Source organism: Sminthopsis crassicaudata, chromosome 1 (assembly GCF_048593235.1).
Source record: "Sminthopsis crassicaudata isolate SCR6 chromosome 1, ASM4859323v1, whole genome shotgun sequence".
NCBI lineage: Eukaryota > Metazoa > Chordata > Mammalia > Dasyuromorphia > Dasyuridae > Sminthopsis > Sminthopsis crassicaudata.
This window is the reverse complement of record NC_133617.1, coordinates 189,816,991-189,826,928: the sequence shown is the minus strand read 5'-3', so window position 1 is coordinate 189,826,928 and position 9,938 is coordinate 189,816,991. Positions and strand designations below refer to the sequence as shown.

General features: G+C 34.7%; 1 pseudogene; it reads right to left on the bottom strand.

The window, feature by feature from the left end:
• Nucleotides 1–661: 661 nt before the first annotated feature.
• On the bottom strand, nt 662–1,684 carry LOC141545770 (glyceraldehyde-3-phosphate dehydrogenase pseudogene; annotated as a pseudogene).
• Between the last annotated feature and the right edge of the window lie 8,254 nt (nt 1,685–9,938).

The following is a 9,938-nucleotide window of genomic DNA, read 5'->3' as shown; positions in this document are numbered from 1 at the left end:
CAATAAGTAGTAGTAGTAGCAGCAGCAGCAGCAGCAGCAGCAGCAGCAAGTGGCAACTTCAGATTAGATTAGCGCAACAGTTGCTGCTGAACCATTTTCAAAGATAATATCTATAATTAGGGCATTAAAAGGAAATGTTGGCTTAGGCTCATATCACAGCAGATGTTTCTATGATATTGGCTTTGGCACTGCTCACTTCTTTCTAGTCATTGTTTTCATTGATGACAACATTTTCTTGTCTTGCAAACAAGTATAAGCAAAGAAAAAAAAGAGAAAGATTAATCAAAACAATCTGTTTGTTTTCATATTCCAAGTTCCTTTTCTTCTCTACAAAGCAGGGAAGCAGGCAAATGACTGAATTCATTCTGTCTGAGCAGGAGGTATGAGTAAGGAGGATTTCTCCAAAGACATTTCTCATTTCTTTCATGTTTTTAAAGATAATTTGATCAAGCTAAGAAATTTCTTTTTTTTTTTTTTTCTGAAATAAGATGACTTTATTGATCGTACACAATATAGGACACTCTAGGCTTCTCCCCCTTACTACAGGGGTGGCTGTAGGACAATGTTGTGAATGGGGCATGGAATCCCCAATATAGGAACATAGGTTAGGAATGTGGGCTCCCCAGTGGTGGAACAACTTTTTTTCGCTGGGGATGAAGATCCATGGCTTCCCACTTTACTCCTTGGAGGCCATGTAGACCATGAGGTCCACTACACAGTTGCTTTAACCATACTCATTGTCGTACCAGGAAATGAGCTTGACAAAATGGTCATTGAGGGCAATGCCAGCGCCAGCATCAAAGGTGGAAGAGTGGGTGTTGCTGTTGAAGTCACAGGATACAACCTAGTCCTCTGTGTAGCCCAAGATGCCCTTCAAGGGTCCTTCTGATGCTTGCTTCACCACTTTCTTGATGTCATCATATTTGGCAGGTTTCTCCAGGCGGCAGGTCAGATCCACAACGGATACGTTGGGAGTAGGAACTCAGAAAGCCATGCCTGTGAGCTTTCCATTCAGCTCAGGGATGACCTTGCCTATAGCCTTAGCAGCGCCAGTGGAAGCAGGGATGATGTTCTGAGCAGCACCATGCCCATCACACCACAGCTTGCCGGAGGGGCCGTCAACTGTCTTCTGAGTAGCAGTGATGGCATGAACTGTGGTCATGAGTCCTTCCACAATGCCAAAGTTGTCATGAATGACTTTGGCCAAGGGGGCCAAGCAGTTGGTAGTGCAGGAGGCATTGCTGACAATCTTAAGGGAATTATCGTATTTCTCATGGTTCACTCCCATCACAAACATGGGGGCATCAGCAGAAGGTGCAGAAATGATGACACGCTTAGCTCCACCCTTCAAGTGAGCCCCGGCCTTCTCCATGGTGGTAAACATGCCAGTGGACTCCACAACGTATTCGGCTCCAGCATCTCCCCATTTAATGTTGGTGGGATCCCGCCTTTCCATTGATAACCAGCTTTCCATTCTCAGCCTTGACAGTGCCATTGAACTTGCCATGGGTGGAATCATATTGGAACATATAAACCATGTAATTAAGGTCAATGAAGGGGTCATTGATGGCCACAATGTCTACTCCGCTTGAGCAGAAGGCAGCACGGGTCACCAGGCATCCGATACGGCCAAATCCATTGACTCCGACCTTCACCATCTTGTCTCAGGGATGTTCGCAAAGCAGCGGATCCTGGCAGTGAGCTTGGGAGAGGAGCTGAGAGCCAAGCTAAGAAATTTCTAAAAAGAAAACACATTTCCACTAAAATTAGGACATCAAATGTTTCAGATGTGTTGAACTGTGCCTGATGACACATTTATCTAGTTAATTACCTGTGGTAATTTGAACCTACTTGAACCTGAGACTAGAGGGGACTAAAAGTGGTCTAGTGGAGAGAGTATTAGAATGAAAGTAAAGAGATATGTTCTAATCCAGATTCTCCTGTTGGCTTGCTGTGGGAATTTAGGCAAATTGCTTAATTTCTCTGTGCCTCAGCAACTAGATCTATAAAATGGAAATACAATTATTTGACCTATCTAGAAATGATCCTGAAGAGAGTTATAATTAATAATTGTTATGCTCAAGGTAAATTAATTTGTCAGGGATAGAAGGTTCTTCCTAATAAAACATGTTATATATGTTCATTCACCTGGAAGACTACCACTACTACCTTGTCAAAGTAACTCATTGTACTTTTGGATGCCTCAAATTATTAGATGTTTGACATGATATCAAGCTTAACTTTTGTCTCTGAAATTTCTATCCGTTACTACTGACACTGTCTTTAGGATCAAACTGAATGAATTTAATCCCTATTCTACCCCCCCAATCCTCCAAATTCCAGAATACTTACTACATCCCTCTAAGTTTTCACTTCTCCAAGCAAAAACAACAAGAAAAATATCCAGTTTTATTTTTTCATCTCTTCTGATAAGACATAGACTCAAGACCCTTCACCATCTAGGTTGTGCACTTCTAGATACCTTCAAGTTGATTACTATTCTTCTTAAACTGTGTTATCTGGAATTCAATATAATACTCCAGATATATTCTGACCAGTGCAGAGTACAGAGCTTCTTCCTTATTCTTGGAAGCAACATTTTTCAAAATATAGCTCAAGATTGTATTAATGCTTTTTTTTTTTTTTTTTGGCTTGCCTCAACTATCCTGACTCAGATTGAGCATGTGTCCCACTGATATTCTCAGATCTTTTTTATACTTTACTGCTCTTTAAGCATGTCAAACCTATCCTATACCCATGAAGCGATTTTTTAAAATATAATTGTACAACTTTACATTTGTCTCGACTTAATTCCATCTTGATAGATTTAGCCCAATCTGCTAACCTGTTAAGATTTTTTGGGTCCTGACTCTCATCCAATATGTTAACTATAATCTAATATGTGTGTTATCCATTTCTCTAAGCTTTGTGTCATTTGGAAATTTGTTAAGTTTGGCATTGAGATGGCACATTGAATACAGTGCTAGGTTTAGAGTCAGCAAGACCTGAGATCAAATATTGCCTCAAATACTTATTGGCCATGGAAACTTGGGTAAGATAATTAACGTGTCTGCCTTAGTTTTCTCAACAATAAATTGGGAGTAATAATATACCCAAAATACCCCAAATAATAATAACATCAATATGCCAGGGTTGATGTGATTATCAAATGAGATAATATATGTAAAGCACAGTGCCTGGTATATATGGGTACCTGTAATAAATGTTCATTTTTCTTCCCTTTACCCTGATATAAACCTTTTTCAGGATTATTGATAATGTTAACATAGGACCATCTTTGGGCTATTCCATAGGATATGCCAACTTCACACCAAAGTACTCTGGATTTAGGATACTGAATTCAGATTTTATTCACTTCTAAATCTATCTAATAATTTTGTTTAGTCCATATCTCTCCATTTTTTATTATATGAGATACTCATATTCTATGAGATTTGTAGAGGGCCGGAACTCTGGAGAAGTATACTTAAAACAAGGATACTTACAACAAGGTGTTAACTCAGTGGAATTGATGAGGTAATGGTTTTCTAGTTCACATAAATCTAGTATGATATAATAATATAATCACTCTAGTTTGATATAATGATATAATCACTGTAGATTGGCATATATTCAGTATACTGTAATGATGTAATTGTAATAGGGTATTTAAAGGCTGAGAGAACTAGGGAGTGAATCAGTCAGAGAGTCAGTCAGTCAGAATGGACAGACTGTGAAGGAGGCAATAAAGACTTTAGACTATTCCTGATTATCCTAGTGGTGACTATCCTGCTGAAACCAAGGTCCAGGATCTCCAGAAAACTAGCCCAGACATTACAGAGATTATATGGGATTATATGAGATATTCATCAATTCGCTTCTCCAGGCCAATTCATCTGTTTAACTGCAGGACTCAAGGTCATCTTGACCTGGATTAGACCTCCTCTAAGTGCCAGCCAGAAGACCAGCAAAGACTGAGGAGGATTGGGAATAGGTGTGATGGATGCCTACTGTAAACAGGATGGCTAGGGGGTGAAGCCATTTCTATAGAGAATGGCAAGTTTTTCCTTGAAACCTAAACATATGTTGTCCCTTCATGTATTGCCTGATTTATCTGCTTTATATTTCCTTGGTATCTTGAGGTTTTAGAGCTTAAATAGAGAATGCTTTTGCTATAGTAAACATCTTGACCATAAGCACCAGTGCCTCTCTCTTTTCTTGCTTCCATGGTCACTGCAAGAGCCAATACAGCTAGCCTGTCTTTGACATTTCATACATCAAGCATTTTGCTGAAATTTTGGTAAATTATATCTATAACATTTTCCTGGTTGGCCCATTCAACAAACGTAATTTAAAAAAAAGAAATAAAATCATTGATGAAGTTCTATTGGCTCTTTGGAATCATAGTTTCCTTTGCTAGATGTTTACTAAGCATCCTTTCATAATGACTTGTTCTAGAATTTTCCTAAGATCAAAGTCAAGTTCACTGGTTTCTAATTCTCAGACATTTTCTTTTCATATCTTGAAAAAAAATTGGGACATTTTGTCCTTCTTCAATTTATCTCTATTCTTTCTGATATTACTGATGGTGGCCTAATAGTTCTATCTTCCAATACCTGAAAACATAGCTTATTTGCCTTTTTATGGGGCATAGAGTCCAGAAAAATCTGACTTGGAGTCAAGAATACATCAAGTCAAAAATCCTGCTTCAGATTCTTACTAGCTATTTGATTTGGGCAAGTCATTGCCTTTTTTTTAACCTCAGTTTTTTCATCTGCAAAATGTGAACGATAGTAATAATATCAGGGATAACAATAATAATAAAAATACAACTAATATCCTCCCTAACAGGACTGTTGTAAGGTTCAAATAAGATCACATTGTACAAAATATAGAATATTTGGTAAGCCTTAAAGAGTCATATAAATGCTAGCAATTATCATTATTAGCTATTTTTGTTGCTGTTGTTATCTTCTTACCTTACTTGTACATCGATTCCCTGTTAGCCGTTTTTGTTCTGTGACTTCCAGGGTAAGGTTTTCTAGTCAGAACAAAGTCAAAGGTTAGACATGAGCAGTTTTGTCTTCTTTGATCAATGTCCTACTTACCTCTTTTCCTTTGATTCTCTTACTATTTCATCTCAGAGTTTGAGCCCTCTTGACAGTGTTTTTTCAGTGCGCTTACATTTATCTTGTTACCAGCCTTTGTTTCTATCTATTCAGCTTTCAAAAGTCTAAGTTGGTGGGTAAGTTCCTTGTGCAAATATGTTATTTTCATCAAACAATTCTCACTTTGGTTTCTCAATGCATTTATTTCCCTTTGTGTCACTGGTATTTCATTTTTGACAGTAATCATCCATCCTAGTCTGAATTCCATTGTAAAAGTTGGGCTCATTGAATTCTACCCTTGATTTCCTTTGATGCATTCAACATATGACTTAGAGACATTGAGGTGGCAGTAGATAGACTGAAAAGGGATTAGAAAGTCCTAAATTTAAATCTGACCTCTGATAATTTCTAGTTATATGACCCTATGCAAATCAATTAATCTTTTACTGCCTCAGTTTCCTTAGCTGAAAAATGGGAATGAACAATTACACCTATTTCCTAGTATTATTGTGAGGTTAAAATAAGATAATATTTATAAAGCATTTTTCAAACCTTAAAGCACTATATAAATGCTAAATGTTATTATTAACTAGCTAACTACTTTCTAAAAGAGTTCAAGTTAGGCAATGCTCAGCTTTTTTCTTTTTCATTTTTGTGTACTTGATTTTATTTTTTTCTAGTTATGTGTAAAAATAGTTTTTAACATTCATTTTTGTAAGATATTGAATTCCAAATTTTTCTCCCTCTCCTTTCCCTTCCCAAGACAGCAAACAATCTGATATAGGTTATACATATACAATCATCTAACACATATTTTCACATTAGTCAAGTTGTGAAAGAGAAATCAGAACAAAGGGAAAAACCACAAAAACAAAAAACAGGTGAAAATAGTATTTCAATCTTCATTCAGACTCTATAGTTCTTTCTCTGGATGTGGATAATATTTTCCATCATGAGTCTTTTGGAATCATCTCAGATCATCGTATTGCTGAAAAGAGCTAAAAGTCTATCATGGTTAATCATCACATAATGTTGCTATTACTATGTGCAATTCTTTTGGTTCTGCTCATTTCACTTAGCATCAGTTCATGTAAATACAGTTTTATTTTCTGCAATCTGCTTGCTATCATTGTAGAAAAATGGCATTCCATTACATTCATATATCACAACTCATTCAGCCACTCCCCAATTGATGGGCATCCCCTAATTTCCAGTTCTTTGCCACCACAAAAATTGCTGCTACAATCATTTTTTGCACAAGTGGGTCCTTTCCCCTTCTTGATGATTTCTTTGGGATACATACCTAGTAGTAGTATTGGTGAATCAAAGGATATGTACAGTTTCTAGCCCTTTGGCATAATTTCAATTGCTTTCCAGAATGGTTTGATCAATTCCACCAATAATGCATTTGTGTTTCAGTTTTCCCACATCTCTAACATTTATCATTATTTTTTCCTGACATCTTAGCCAATCTGATAGGTGTTAGGTGGTACCTCAGAATTGTTTTAATCTGCATTTCTCTAATCAATAGTAATTTGAAGCATTTTGTCATATGACTTCAGATAACTTTATTTTCTTCAACTAAAAACTTCCTGTTCATATCCTTTGACTATTTATCATTTGGGAATGACTTATATTGTTATAAATTTGACTTAATTCTCTCTATATAAAAATGAGGCCTTTATTAGAAACACTGGCTATAAAAATTGTTCCCTACCTTTCTGCTTTCCCTTTAATCTTAGTTGCATTTGTTTTGTTTGTGCAAAAACTTTAATTTAATGTAATCAAAATATCCATTTTGTATTTCATAATGTTTTCTATCTCTTGTTTCATCATAAATTCTTCCTTTTTCTATAGATCTGACAGGTAAACCATTCCTTGGTCTCTCAATTTGTTTATGTCATCACCCTTTATGTCTAAATCATGCACCCATTTCAACCTTATCTTGGTATAGGATGTGGGATATTGGTCTATACGTGGTTTCTGCCATATGTTTTCCCAGCAGTTTGTGAAAATAGTGAGTTCATATTGAAGAAATTGAAGCCTTTGAGTTTATTAAACAGAAGATTACTATAGGCATTTACTTGCTGTTTCATGTACCTAAACCTATTCTCCTAATTCACCACTCTGTTTCTTAACCACTATCAAATGCTTTTGATGATTATCATTTTATAAAAGTTTTAAGTCTGGTACTGCTTGCATACTTTCCTTGGCTTTCCCCTCCCCATTAATTCCCTTAATAATCTTGAGCTTTTGTTCCTCTAGCTGAGTTTTGTTATTATTTTTTCTAGCTTGATAAAATAATTTTTTTTGGAACTTTGATTGGTATAGCACTGTACAACTATATTAACTTAGTAGAATTATCATTTTTTATTATGACTTGGTCCAGCTATGAATAATTGACACTTTTCCAATTGTTTATATCTGATTTTATTTGTGTGAAAAGTGTTTTGTAATTGTTTTTATTTAGTTTCTGGATTTGTCTTGGCAGGGAGATTCCCAAATATTTTATATTGTTTACAGTTATTTTAAATTGAATTTCTCTTTCTGTGTCTTCTTGCTGAACTTTTTTGGTAATATATGGAAATATTGACACTTTATGTAGGTTTAATTTATATCCTGCAATTTTGCTAAAATTGTCGATTTTTCAAGCAATTTTAGTTGATTCTCTAAGATTCTCTAAATATACTATTATATCATCTTCAAAGAGTGATAGTTTTGTTTCTTCATTGCCAATTCTAGTTTTTTCAATTTCTTGTTTTTTTCTTATTATTAAAGCTAACATTTCTAGTACAATGTTGTATAGATAATGGGCATCCTTGTTTTACCCTAGATCTACTGGAAATATTTCTAGCTTATCCTCATTACATATAATGCTTATTGAAGATTTTAGATAGATACTGTTTGTCATTTCAAGAAAACTCCATTTATTCTTTTGTTTTCCAATGTTTTTAATGGGAATGTATTTTGTCAAAAACTTTTATTCTAAATCTATTGAGATAATTATATGATTTTTGTTAGTTTTTTAAAAAATTGGTCTGGTCAGTTATACTGATAGTTTTCTTAATATTAAGCTATCTCTGCACTTCTGATATAAATTCAATCTGGTCATAGTATATTATCCTTGTCATAAATTGCTGTAATCTCTTTGATATTATTTTATTTAAAATTTTTGTGCCAATGTTCATTAGGGAAATTGGTCTATAATTTTCTTCCTCTGTATTGGCTCTTCTTAGTTAAGATATAAGTACCACATTTGTATCAAAAAAGAATATTTGGTAGCACTATATTCACCTATTTTTTCAAATAGTTTTTATAATATTAGAATTAATTGTTCTTTAAATGTTTGGTAGAATTCACTTGTAAATCCATCTGCTCCTAGAGTTTTTTTTTTCCTTAGGAAGTTCATTGATGGCTTTTTCAACTTCTTTTCTTAAAATGACATTATTTAAATATTTAATTTCATCTTCTGTTAATCTGGGCAATTTATATTTTTATGAATATCCATCCATTTCAGTTAGTTGTCAGATTTATTAGCATATAGTTGGGCAAAATACTGTTTAACAATTACCTTAATTTCCTCTTCATTGGTGGTGAATTCATCTTTTTCATTTTTGGTACTGGTAATATGATTTTCTTTTCTTTTTTTTTTAAATGAAATTAACCAAAGGTCTATTTTTCTTCATAGAACCAGCTTCTAGTTTTATTTATTAGGTCAATAGTTTTCTTACTTTTAATTTTATTAATCTCTCTTTTGATTTTCAGAATTTCTAATTTGATATCTAATTGGGGATTTTTAATTCTCTCTTTTTTTTTTTTTGAGGCTGGGGTTAAGTGACTTGCCCAAGGTCACACAGCTAGGAAGTGTTAAGTGTCTGAGACCAGATTTGAACTCAGGTCCTCCTGAATTCAAGGCTGGTGCTCTATCCACTGTGCCACCTAGCTGCCCCCTAATTCACTTTTTTAAAAAGCTTTTTTTTAGTTGTGTGCCCAATTCATCACCTCTCTCTCTTTCTTGTTTTTTTTTCCTGATTATACATGGCTATTAACTTTTTAAAAATATACATTTTTTAATGATGTTGGGACAGAAAAATAAAAATACAAGGGAAAAACCACAAGAGAAGAAAAACACACGCAAAAAAGGATACATAGCTTGTACTGATTTACATTCAATCTCCATAGTTCTTTTTCTGGATGCAGATGGTGTTTTCTATCCTAAGTTTATTGAGATTGTCTTGGACCACTGAAGTACTGAGAAAAACCAAATCATTCATAGTTGATCATTATACAATTTTACTGTTACTTGTGTACAATGTATTCTTGGTTCTGCTTGGTTCATTCAGTATTAGTTTATGTAAATCTTTTCAGTTTTTTCTAAAATCAGCTTGATCATCATTTTTTAAAATAGAAAAACAGTATTCCATTACTTTATATACCATAACTTATTCACTCATCCCCCAAATGATGGGCATCTACTCATTTTCTAATTCTTTGCCACCACCAAAAGAGCTGCTACAAACATTTTTGCACATGCGGATCCTTTTCCCTCCTTTAAATTTCCTTGGGATAAAGACCTGATAGTGGCACTGCGGGGTCAAAGGGTATTCACAGTTATAAGCTCTTTTGGGCATAACTCCAAATTGCTCTTCAGAGTGGTTGGTTCATTTCAGAACTCCATCAAAAAATGCCCAGTTTTCCCAATCCTCTCCAACATTTATTATTATCTTTTCCTGTCATTTTAGCCAGTCTGAGAGATGTGAAGTGGTATTGCAGAATTGTTTTAATTTGTATTGCTCTAATCATAGTGACTTAGGAGCATTTTTCATATGA